Genomic DNA, 13,389 nt, shown 5'->3' on the forward strand with positions numbered 1-13,389 from the left:
AGGAGACAACTGCTGTAGTTTTAAAAGCAAAATGTTTCACCTTTCATTTCTGATATGTTGTGGCTTTTTCCCCCATAATGCACCCAGGTTTTCAGTGGGTGACCTGTAACAGTACTCCTTCACTGTGGAGCCTTGCTGCTGTTGGAGGCACAGAATATGTTTTGAGGTGAAAAAAGCTTTCAGAGAAAAGCCAGCATGTTACTCCACATCTGTGTATACTGATACACAATTCTTATATTCTTAAACAATTTTTAGATTTAGTGAATCCCTCCTGAGCGTTATTTACTCTCTTGGATGCTCCTTTATTGGCCAGTTGTTTTAACAACATGTTGATTATTCACCATGAGCTTTGTACAATTTTTCCATCCTTTGTTATTCCACACCAATTCAAATTAAATGTTTTCTTACACTTTACTGCTTATTATACACATGCATTAATAGGTAAAATTTCAGTTTCAACATTCGATTTGTTGTTTAGGATTGTTGTTGTGCTGAAAACAAAAACAGCAGCTGGCAATCAAATGCTTTCCAGGTGGTATTGCATGGTGGATCAAAGTCTGGTGGTACATTTCTGCATTCGATATTCCATCAATTTTGACAAAATCTTCAACACCAATGGCTGAATTGCAGTTCCACTGTGTTTTACAGATACCGGTTGACTCTTACTGTGGTGAGAAATTTCAAATTTGGATTAATCAGTCCATAAGACCTGTTTCCACTGATTTTCAGTCTAGTTCTTGTCTAATTTGACATCCTTCAGCCTTTTCACCCTGTTTCCCTTCCTTAAGAATGGCTTCTTGATCTGTCCACTCAGACCTTTTCTGACAAGGCTTCAGTGAACAGTAGATGGATCAGCTGAAGGCCCAGATACATGTCTCAGGTATCTGAGTATCTAAATATCTGAAGGTCTTTGCTGACTTTCAGATGCTGTTCATCTGCTGTAGACAGTCTTTAAGTTTATTATTTTTAGCTCTGCCTTTTCTTTTATCTTTTATTTATAAAGATACAGTTTAAAGTTGCTTCATTGCTAAGTCTGTTATGTATATTTAAACACTAGTTTGTCTCAATTTAGGTGACTTTTTATCCTTGAATGCTTCATAGGTGGTAGTTGGCTTAACAAAATGGTCAGGTATAAGTACCGGACTGAAAATGATTTTTTTCTTTTTTTTTCTTTTTAAAAAAAAAAAAAAAAAAAAAAGCTAATGTCCAAAGAGGGGGGGGGGAAAAACCTTTCACTTTCAGATCGTTTGGAGAACCTTTGCTCAGAACCACTTTCAAAACCACAAAAAAGTCTGTAAAGAAAGCGGATGTGGCTCAAGACTTCTGCACAGTACTGTATGTGGTGTCTTCTGGAAAGCTGCTTCTCTAATGAAGGACTGGAACACATTTACAGCAACAAGAAACAACGCCACCATAACCACAAGTCATGAACTAAGAAGCTCCAACGGGGCATTCTTTTAAATTTTCTTACACTTACAAAGTGCTTTAAAAATTTTTTTATCTAAACTACCTTAAGATGTCGTCCAGGTCCTCCCCCAGGGCCTCCACTTTAATCAGCAAACTGTGATAAGAGAGACTGGCTTTACAACACTGCATCGTTTATTTGGGATTTGAGTTGATTTATGGAATTTTGAACGCAATCAATGCTTTTCTGCGGCCCAGCGTTAGCATTGATGTCCACTAGATGGCCCCCTCCACCGACAGAAGGAAGGTTGCTGCTGGGACTCACTTCTGATCCAACCACAGATATATGCAACAAACTTACTGCAGTGTAACCGGAAGATCAGTCGATTTTAGTGTGCGGGTTATATCAGATGAAAGATGAACCGGCTGGGCAAAAATCCAAAAAAGGACGCACGTGGACGGTTTCTCTTGATATAATCACATCAATCCAGTAGGTGGCAGCCTATTCAAGCTAATATAATCAGATTAAAGGAACCCAAATTTAGACGGATCTCCTCAGTGCCAGAAATGCTGTACACGTAGTGGACTTGATCCAGGGGTAGGCTGAGCTCTCTGTTTTTTTTTTGTTTTTTTTTGTTTCTTTGTTTCTTTGTTTGGTTTTTAACTTGCTGGTTAATGTAACAAACAAACAAAAAACAAAACAAAACATGGCGTCTATGAGGGGATAAAGCTGGGTTTTTTAACCGTTTTGGAGCCCTTGTGTTTTAATCATCTGATCAGGTTCTCAGCTGTAGGCAGCTCTTTATCAGAGAGACTTGATGCTGTTTGCGGAGGGAAATCCGCGTCTTGTGGGCATACTGCAACGCCGTGACGCAACTCGCACTCTCCTGCTGCATCACTATAAAATATGAATCACCAGTGTGCCGACGATCGGGTCCTGATTTGGGTGTAAATATCATGTAATTGGTGAGGAAGGAGGGGGGTGTGGCGCAAAGTATCGGCCATTCACTAAAATCAGTACAAGCCCGGAGCTGGTGCACTCGTGCACAGGGAGCCAGGTTTGATCGCTGTGGCGCTGTCTGTGTGCTCGGACTCCGGCTGGGTTCTCAGGCCAGCCAGCCTTCGGCAGCCATCCCCGCCGTGCCCCGTCCCTCCGCAGGCTCCGGGCTGCAGATAAAAGCGCTCCACGCAGGGACTCGCATCGCGTTACGCAGCTTCAAAGCCTGGATGCAGGGCGAGCCAGTGGCCTGGGGATGTTGATGCGATGCCCACGGTGTGATTAAAGGTGCGTTTGGGGTTTGTCTTCTTGTCACTTCGCTCTCGGTATCACCTGTTCGGCCCATGGATGCGTTACAGTCAGACATAAACCAGCGCAGAGCTGAAGCCGAGACGTGCGGAGGACAAAAGGACGGATGGAGCTGTAGGTGCCGTACCTTATAAATATTCCTGGTATGTTAAAGGAGGAAAAAAAATGTTGATTTCTTTATAGAGCAGCCACACTTTCTACAGCTCTCAGGATGCTTCAGTTTTATCAGAGCACACTGAGAACTGTGGCGATGTCTCAGTGGTTGGACCATGTTGTAAGTCGCAGCTAGTAGATGAGACGGGTTTATAGGAAGTGGCTGTGTCTGCTGGCAGGTGACAGATGCATCAGCTGAGGCTCCTTATCCATGAAGCCTGCTGTGAGCTGCACAGGTCTGCATGGGTAGCTTCTCTCACTCTGGGCTCTGCTTTTAGATCAGGCCACAGCATCAGATCCACACACAGCAGTAGATCTCTCGTGCTTTGATCATTGTGTAACTTTAGGACAGCTTTATGTCAGGAATGGATCATAGCAGGTCTGTAATGACACTGCTTTTCTTTGTGGGGGGTGCGGTCTGTGTCCAGTGTCCACATCTGAACCAGTTCCTTATGAGCTGGAGGTTGACTTATTAAAAGTGTGTACAGTCTTCCAGGAAAGAGACCGATGAGGGACTGATGGACACATTTGAACCTGACAGTCCTTTTCCACTGTTTTCCCAGGTACGTCAGCATCGTGATCCATGGCTGTGCTGTGTGTGTCCGAGCAGATTGTGATCCGAGAGAAGATTGAATGCCTCTAAAATCTCAAGGTAAGACACCCCCTCCCTTCTTTGACCTTGTGTGTGTGTGTGTTTGTGTATATCTGTGAGTTAGTTGCGTTCAAATTGATCCATGGCCTTGAGCGCCGCTCCCTGCCTCACTTTTCTTCTCCTTAATTGTCTCCTTCATCTCGACTTCTATTACTCAGTACCAAACATCTATCTCATTAGCGTAAAAGCACATTTCCCTGTTTGAAAGCATACGTGGAATTTCACTTGTGTACATTTTATACATGCACACACTCTGTGTTTAGGACACAAACATCTGTGACGTGTTTTTCTGCATGACAGGGGTTAATAACTTTTCATAGGCTTAATTAGACAAATTGCTTTGGGGGTTGAAGCAAACAGGGGCAGCTGAACCATCTCAATAAGCTGTTGTTTTTTACTACAATATGAGCTAAAAACAGGTTTTCCCAGCTCTGTGAGGCCGAAGAATTGGATGCAATTGGACGGGTCTGCTGTGTTTCTATGTTTACGTTTGCTCGCTGCAGGCCGTGAACTTTCATGGTTCAGCTGCAGTTTACCTTTAGTTTAAACTTAAAATAAATTCAGCTCCAGGCCGTCTGACAAGCTGTCTCTGAGTCAGCAGTTGACCCCTCTGACGGGGGTCAGCATGCGTGATGTGTTAGTCCTGTTAACACTTATGGATGTATCCTGTACTGTTCAAAAGAACAGTTGTCTGCACGTTTATTGTGTTGTTGTACTTTCTGCGTCCTGGGGAAAGAGTACGATCAGTGAGAAATAAAGAAATATGAAAACAATGGAATATGCATGCTCTATGGGAATAATAAGAGGAAGGTTATAGACAAAGCCAGTGTGGTTTACTATGTATTTATGTTACAGTACCTATGAGAAGCAGTTTGTCTATTCAGGTATAATGTCAGTGCATTCTGGCAAGTTTTGGGAAGTAAAGTTGTCTTTGTTAGCCTTAACTTCCCACTTTGACCATTTTATAGCTGGTGTCATACTAATGTGCCTTATAGCTCTTTCACTTTCATCTCCCTGTTTTGTTTACCAAGCAGGTGCAGGCTGAAAGCATATACGATAATGGGCAGTGCAACTCTAACAAACGTTCCTGATGACGGTGTAAGAGACTCACAGGCATTAATTTGGTTTTAACTGCTCTTGATTGGCTGCTAGACTAAAAACATTCTTCATATAGCTTTGATCAGAGGCCTTTATGTTGTAGCATTTATTGATATTTTAGACCGTGGTGTGTTGTTAACTTTGTGGCAGCAGTTACTTTAATGACGAGAGAGGTTGTGTCCTACATGCTGTATTGTGATGGGGAAGCATTTATGCAGACCGTAAGGCTACAGTTATGGTTATTTTAAATACGATCTTTGAAATTAAGGTTTTGCTAAAAATAAAATATGCATTCAATTTTGTTAGGTGCACCATGCTACTACAAGGCTGAACCCTGTTTTGTCTTCTGACCTGGCATCATTCATCATGATGTAGATTCAAAAAGGTGCTGGAAACGTTCCTCTGAGATATTTTGGTCCATATTGACATGACAGCGTCACGCAGCTGCTGGTGAACAGGCTAGAAGCATGGCAAGAAAATATCCCCCACACCATTACACCACCTGAAGCATGGATACAAAGCACGGTCGATCAGAGTTTTAATGTAGTTTACACCGAGTGTTGCAGCAGTGTTTTCCACTCTTCTATTGACCAATTGGTGAGCCTGTGTGAATTGTAGCGTCTGTTTCCTGTTCTTAACTCACAGGTGTGGCAGTTGTGTTGGTGTAGCCCATCTGCTTCAAGGTTTAACGTGTAGTGTATTCAGAGATGCTCTTCTGCATACCTTGTTTGCTGTTGCCTTCCTTCAGCTCAAAGCATCACTCTCTGCAAACCCTTGAGATGGTTGTGTGGGAAAATCTCACCAGATCAGCCGTTTCTGAAATTCTCAGACCAGCCTGTTTGGCACAGAGAACCATGTGATATTCAAAGTCACTTAAATCACCGGTCTCCACGATCCTGATGCTCATTTGAACTTGGGGACACTCATATGGACCCTGCTACTCAAGGTAACCATATTGTTGCAGGCATTTAGTGATCTCAGAGAAAAGACTCCCATAAACTAGTATTCATTATTGGCTTCCTCTTTAATAACCTCTGTGTGTGTGCCTCCTGCAGCTTGGGCATGTAAAGTGTGTCTTCTAGAGCAAACATATGTATTTATAGATGTTCGTTTTAACAAAATGTCTGAATTGCTCCTCCCTGACACAATCCTTTTTTAATCTTTATGTCATTGTTCCTCTTTTGTTTCACCTAATGATAAACATTTACCATATTCGGGGAAGATATTAATGTTTCACAGTGAAGATCATGTAATGTTTGCAGGGAACAACAGTAAGCTATATGATTCTCACTCTGCAGTGTAAGCAGATGAGTGGTGGGGTTGGAAACGTCAGGTTATGTAAAAGTCATGCCTCTGCAAAGTGTTTGTATGTATAGTCATTTCTCAGCACCAACTGTTTACTGCAGTGTGAGCAGCGTTTTTAGCAGTATATGCAGTCAAATGGAAGTCACCGGCGGACTTTTAAGGATAGATCAGGAGCAGTGACAAACTATTTCTTCGCCCTCTTTGGCACCCCACCAGGTGGTGACACCTTAGGCAACTTTCATACATGGCATGAGCCAAAACTGTCCCCAGCACGACTTGATTGCAACCGAGTGCGATCAAATTCCTGCAGCCAGGTTCCAAAATAGTTCACAATTATTCTTCAAGTAATATTCAAATGTTAAATTTCCTCACTTCAAATGCACCTCTGTGGTTTGACGTGTGGAGAAGAAAATGCAAATTAGCAACTGATAAGTTCTACAGAAATTTGCGTTTCCTCTTGTGGACTAATTTAAAATTAAACTGTCATCAACTGACTGTAAAACTTTCTGTCTTCCTTCCTCTCTCTTTATTTATATAAATTACAATTTTATAAAAGCACTCACTGACAAAGCAACATACTGGGCTGCACAATGATTTACTGCAGCTGGAAAAATAATTCACTCTGGCGAAGATGCATGAATTTCTCTTTGCACTAAACAAGAGCGAGAGTAATGGATGGTGCTTTCGTCTTGTCGTAACTATCTTGACAAACAGGAAGTTCGATTTAGAGAGAAAGGAGGAAGTCTGTGTTGGTTCGATCACACAGAGAGATTTTACCACACGGAAAACACACTTGATATTGCCACACTGCGCTTGTCATGAAAGCCCTGTATATGTCCGGCCTGGAAATTGCAGTGCAGTTTTAAAGTGTAGGGTCTCACATATACACCTGGACTTTACCCGTAACTGTTAATTGTTCATGACCTGCTTGAAACATGAGTTTGTAACTTGTGTTTGACATGGCATGTCATGAGCTAAGGACCGTCCCGGTGATGTTCCATATTTTTTATATACACCATTCATTCATGGTTCAAAAACGAGGAGGCTGTAATCTGTTCCTTCATTACTGTGAACACAGGCATTGTAGTTTGCTTTGACTCAACCCCGCTTAACTTTAAATACTCACTTCACATCACCAAATGTGTATTAATCCAGGGCTGAAAATAATCCCCAACAAATACTGTCTAATGACAGTTTGCTAAAAGCACTTTGTCATTTCCGCATGAAGTTATAACATGATCGTATCTGCAGTGGTCTGGTTTTTCTTTCACGCAATCTTCGCAGAACATGGCTCAACTTATTACAGGTGGATTTTTGAGAGATTTCTCGTGTCAAGCCTGATTTTAAACTGCCTGTGACAGCACAATGTAATGGCTGAATTGTGGGTGTCCTACTTAAGAATGAGAAATGGAGCTTTTCAGCTGCTGACAACTCATGAGGGTATTGCAGGCTCTCATTACCGCCACTATTGTTGAGTGTGTGTCTGATCACACGCTCAACAAGCTAGATATAGGGGGGAAAAAATGGCACATTTCAACACGAAGAACCATTGTTTGAAAACCGCCCCCTGTTATTTTATGTCATTAATATGCTAATGAGCCCCTGTGTCGAAGCCTCTATTGTGCGCCACTTCACTGTCAAAAATGAGCCGCAAAGAAAGGAGATTAGATATTTCGAGCTGTTTATTGGGCTGGAATCGTTTAATGATGCTGGTTTTGCAGGCTGTGTTGATACTGTGGGTCTACTTGGTAAATATTGAATAAAAACATAGATGTGAATGTAATTTAAATAGTTCTTGACAATGACAATAACAATAAATAAATAAATACTAAAAATACTAAATACTAAATGCCCTGAAGGCTTGCAGCAACTTTAAGGAGCAATCCATGAATAGAAATTCAAAATCTAGGTTGCTTCCCTACATTTAGGCCTCTTTAATGCTGGCAGTTTGTCCTGTCCCCGTGAACAGAATATTACAGAAATATCTTAAAGGAACAATGGATTTGGGAGATCACGATCACAAGCCTTGCCAGGCTTCAAGCTATGCGCTTGTAGCTGAGCCAAGCTAGTTCTGACCAATAACAACCTTCCTACTGGCCAGCAAGATTACACAGCTATGGTCCTGCCTGCTTAAGGTTTTCCATTACATCATTTCAATAGGCTTTTGCCTCACCCTTTAAATCTGCCCAGGTTTAGATTAATTTTTCACCAAGATCTTGAGTTGATGATTGGAGACTCAGACTGCTGCCTATTCCTCTGCACATCCCCAAAGATTCATAATGGGATTGAGGTCTGTACTCTGTGGTGGCCAATTATGTGTCTGCAGGGAATGGAAAAAAATCCATTGATGGAAAAACTTGGTCATCCATTTGCAATGGAAGACTCATACCTGCTTGTTTAGTTAAATCCATGTGGTGCCATTTTTTTTTTTTTTTTGCCAGGCTGAAGGCCTGTTAGGCCTGTGCATTGGCTAGTTTCTGTACTTTTAGACAAAAGCTGCAACCATTAAGTTTGCAAATGTTATTGCTTAAATTTGTTTTGCTGCTCAGCTAATAGCAAACGGCAAATGTCCACTAATCAAGGTAAGCTTAAGCAGGAATTACATTTCCCACGTCCACTAGGGTTCACTCAGATTTCATCATCAGATGGTTAGCGTAAGGATCCGTACAGACGTCCGTGTGCCTGCCTGTTTTTTGGGACCACGTAGACTAGTCCACAGAGAATTTACATTACAGTGCAACTATGCATGTGCCCCAGGCAGTGGACTTCAAGTGGAGGTAAAAAGAAAAATAACAGGATGAGCACTCAACAGTCAGGTTTCCAGCTGTCCATGTCCACAGTGGAGTATTATCTAAGCTTAAATCATTAATGGCTGTATAGTGAGTGAAGGTAAATGTGATGTGTGGTGCCCCTCCAATGATTCCCAGTCAGCAGATAGCATTAAGTGGGTGGATAGCTCTACATTAATTAGGTAAAATATTAGATTGAATGGATGTGTTTTCTGAATTCCTGCCTAGCATATCAAAAAGAGCATGCTCAACTTTCCATATTGGTCCTGGCACATCAAGTTAGGACAAGTAGTCACTTGGACTCAAGTGTCCACATAGGAAAAAATACACACTTATGTGGTAGCTAGAAACTGTAGAAAGTCAGTGACATTTGGGGATTTCAAGCAACAACCAGTGGGCAGGTCCCCAAATGAAACATTTCTTAACTTTAAGGTTAAGAGACAGGGTGGCCCACTAATTGCCAGCTGCACTTTCACTTGTCGCCCAATGTGGGACGTTCACACATGAAGCAATTCTCTTGTTTGCATTGCTTTATCGCCAATGGTCGGTTGTGAGCAGAAATTCCAGGAAACCTTTGCCTAGGTAACTTTTTAATCTATTTGCCATCTTATCACATGTCAATCATCTGTTTGCTTGTTGAAGTTGTCAAATGTTACTGACTCTCTGTGGTCTCTGGTAACCAAATCAGCACAAATCACCTCCCTTAACGCCCACTCGCATCCTGATTCTTCTGACCTGAGTGGGGCTTGGTTTCAAGCTCCTTAGACTCCGGTGTAGACGCAGCTCTTAATTTTTGTCAGCTTCAAGGTGACCAACTGAAGAGACTACCAATAAGAAAGATGAAGAGAGAAGCTGAACATGAATGGTTGTGCCTGTCCAGGATGTACCCTGCTTCTTGGCCTAAGACGCCGGGGATTGGCTTCAACTCCCCTGTGACCCTGAACTGAATAAGCAGTTAAGAAAATGGATGCACATTTTATACTTTGTCAAAAATCACTGTGACATTTTAGCACTCAGGAACACATTTCACTTTTGATCTGATACTTTAGTAAGTTGGGAAGTGTTTGCTACCTACAATATATTATATAAGTCTGACAGACGATTCATACTGCAGTATGAATCGTTGGTGGAAGGTGTGCAACCTGAAGGCTGTAATATTAGTGTCTATTTCTGTCCTACTTTTTTTCAAATCTAATTTCCTTGTGTGATTTTCAGTTACTAAATGTGTGAAACCTAACAAAAACTGGCACTGTATCTACTGCTCTCAGCCACAAACAGCAGCACTACTGTTTAATGTTTCAGCAATATAGACGACTTATTTGTGACAGTCATCTTTATCCACAGAGACACACATTTTTCTGTCTTTTTTTTCTGCCCCTCACGTCTCCCCCATTCCCTCCGTTTCTCCATTCATCGTGTAATTGGATGGATTATGACTAATGCCAAATCCTCCAGCTGTTTTCGGGTCATCAAGCAGCTTTTACATGGATTATAAATAACTTAATATGTTTGTATTGGATGCCTGCATGTTTGTGTGCGTTCAGTCAGGATTGCACGTTCGTTTGCCTTTTGATCTGTCAAATTGGGTAAGACGCTGCCAGATTTGGATATCTATCCCAAATCTGTTCTTTATCGAAGCGAAGCGTCAAACCAGCTATTTGAACAAATCAGCTGCTTGTAATGTTGGTAACAGGCACATGTTCATCTCAACACTCAAAGAGAACATTAAAGTTGGCTTAAGTTGTCAGGAGAAAGTTTATTGATGTTGACAACCATAATCAGAGTTTATTAATTGATCGGGGACATTCGCATCTTAGGCAACACAATCCCCAAAATGACCAATTGATGTGCATCACATTCTCTTTTTCACATATCTCAGAAGTTTTACATCTGAGATCTGGGTTTTGTCGTTTCTTTTTCTTGTTCTGTGGCTTTGTACCCACACATCCTACACACGCGCACACACACACTGAACACAGTTCGCTGACAGCTTTGTGCTAACAAACCCTCCACACCACACACTCCTCAGAGCGCACCATTACAGAGCGAGAAGAAGCTGCCCTCCCTAACAAAAGGATGCAGACACGAGTGCAGAGCAAGATGAAAGCTTCTCGGTTGGCATGGCAACCACCCGATCATCTGCCGCACGGCGAGGTTGGATGTTTGACGTGTCGATGGTGCATTCTGGGTTAGAGAGACAGAGGACGAGAGGGAGAGGTGAAGAAAACTGGTTTGATCCAGCTCAGTTGAGCGTGTGCTCTTTATCTGGCTTGGCTTTTATTTTATTGTTGTTTTACGTCTTTCTTTAAGAGAGAGCTGCATGATTCAGCTCACCATCAAACCGCTCCTCAGTGTTTCCTCTGAGCTCAACTGGAGCTCATCAAACTACCAGCTCGTGTACTGTCAGACCCTGGAGGTGGACTGTGTTAAGCTCTGTGTGCTTGTGTGTTTTATATGAGAATGTTACACAGCAAGTGTTGTTGTTGTGCAAACGTGCTGGTCTAACAGGCTGAGTGTGAGACAGGCAGTGGTGATCACTGCTGATGTGAATGCCCAAAAATAGTCAGTAAAACTGAATGTGACATGTCCGTTATGTCCATGTCCACACTCAGGTTTAACATTACAAAGGTGTGATGCAAAAGTGGGGGTACAGTATCAAAAGGACGTTTCGCTTTTGCATTTGGGGGCTATTTAACTTGCATAACGTGTCTTATTTTAGACTTTTGCAAAGAAAATGTTCAAAAATGTCTTTATTTTAAAATACTGTCTTGTCTGTTGACATACATTTACCGTTACACTTTGCTAGTACTGGGCTGGACCCCCCTTTTTCCATAAATTCGTAGATTTTACAAGGTGCTAGAAACGTTCCTGTGAGATTTTGGTCCATTTTGACATGAGAACATCATATAGTTGCTGCAGATTTGTCGGCTGCACATCCACAATGTGACTACTGTTCTGGCCACATCCCAAACAGGGGTGCACATAAGTGGTCTGCAGGTGCGCATTCGCTGTCAAAATAAAAGACGCGCACCAGATAAGAAGTTGCAACGCGCGTTTGCGTCCATATAAAAAGCACTGTTTTTGTCCGCTAGAGTGGGATTTTCACGGCATATTCTGCACCACACCTCTGTGCGTTCATCATTTGTTTGAAGCCAGCTCACCTCCTGCAATCACTTTTCCGAGAATACGCGCTTCTTTTGCGGTTCGGACTCCTTCTGACATTTCTTTGGAGGTGGAGGAAAACCAAAGTAATTGCTTAAAGGAGCTTCTTCTACATCTTTCTACATCGTTCTAAACAAATGTCTGTCCTCCTCCAGAAAATATTATGGACGCAAACGCGCGTTGCAACTTCTTATCTGGTGCGCGTCTTTTATTTTGACAGCGAATGCGCACCCGCGGACCACTTATGTGCACCCCTGATCCCAAAGGTTGTATTGAGATCTGGTGACTGCTTAAGTTTGAGCTTTGTAGAATCCGAGCTGCTGGAATCAGATCAGAAAATGGATACACTAGAGTCATAAAGGGATGGACATGGTCAGCAACAATACTCAGGGAGGCTTTTGTGTTGATATTTTCTGTGTACGCCATTACACCACCAGCACCCTAAACCATTGATACCAGGTAGAATGGACCAGTGCTTTCATATTATTTGCACCAAATTCTGACCTTGCCATCCAACTATTGCAGCAGAAATTGAGTTTCATCAGACCAGACAATATTTTTCCAATCGTCTTTTTCTCCAATTATGTTGAGCCTGTGTGAACTGCAGCCCTGTTTCCTGTTCTTAGTGGACAGGAGTTGTACCTTGTGTGGTCTTCTGCTGCTATCGCTCATCTGTTTCAAGGTTTAATGTGTGCATTCAGAGATGCCCATCTGCATACCTTGGTTGTAACAAGTGGCTGCTTGAGTTACAGTTTTTTTCCTATCAGACTGAAACCATCTGGTCATTCTCCTCTAAACTCTGACATGATCCACACAGAGAACAGCCACTCGCTGCATACTTTTCTGACCATTCTCTGTAAATCTCTTGGGAAATCCCAGCAGATCAGCTGTTGCTGAAATATTCCAGCCTATATGGCACCACCAATCATACCAGGTGACTTAAATAGCCTTTCTTCCCCATTCTGATGTTTGAACTAAAGCTAAAGGTCTAGACCATGTCTGTATTCTTAAATGTGTTGAGCTGCTGACATGTGGTGGGCTGATTACATATTTGCATCAGCAAACACTTTAACAGAGAGGCTGATGAATGCATATGCAAATAAGAGTTTGGTTAACACATATTTAAAGAATACATTTGAGAAAACTTGCAATGCAAAATACAAAATGTGAAAAACACATTAAAACCCATTTTCTCTCTTTTTTTCACACACCGAGCCCGAAATAAATTTGCCGTCATTTACTTTACAGATTTACCGAAAGGTTTGTTTGCATATCAAAAATGGATTTATTCCCGGCTGCTGACAATAATTTGGAATTTTTCTGAATAATAAATGCAGATATAATCCCCTCTCTAAAAAAAACTCTAATGTTGACAAATCGAAGCACGAATTCTGAATCTTGCTTCAGCCATTATTCAGATTTCTGTTTTAAAAACCTGTGAAATTAGCATACATTTAAAAGTCTAATTCCTTATTTGCATCCTTAAAAGAGCCATTCGAAACACTTCGAAAAAGAACAAA

General features: G+C 41.8%; 1 protein-coding gene across 6 annotated transcripts in view; it reads left to right on the forward strand.

The window, feature by feature from the left end:
- Positions 1-1,771: 1,771 nt before the first annotated feature.
- Positions 1,772-13,389, forward strand: part of tex2 (testis expressed 2) — a 36,598-nt gene continuing 24,980 nt past the window's right edge. Inside the window, exons 1-2 of one of the 6 annotated variants that reach the window (XM_080904406.1) lie at positions 1,772-1,894; positions 3,427-3,515. The gene's annotated coding sequence lies outside the window, so the exon portion shown is untranslated. Of the gene's footprint in view, positions 1,895-1,953; positions 2,003-2,033; positions 2,690-2,722; positions 2,854-3,119; positions 3,243-3,426; positions 3,516-13,389 lie in introns of those variants that run through there. The other 5 variants (XM_080904408.1, XM_080904404.1, XM_080904407.1 and 2 more) reach the window with 5 other exon arrangements.

Source organism: Rhamphochromis sp. 'chilingali' (genome assembly GCF_963969265.1).
Source record: "Rhamphochromis sp. 'chilingali' genome assembly, chromosome: 15".
Lineage (NCBI taxonomy): Eukaryota > Metazoa > Chordata > Actinopteri > Cichliformes > Cichlidae > Rhamphochromis > Rhamphochromis sp. 'chilingali'.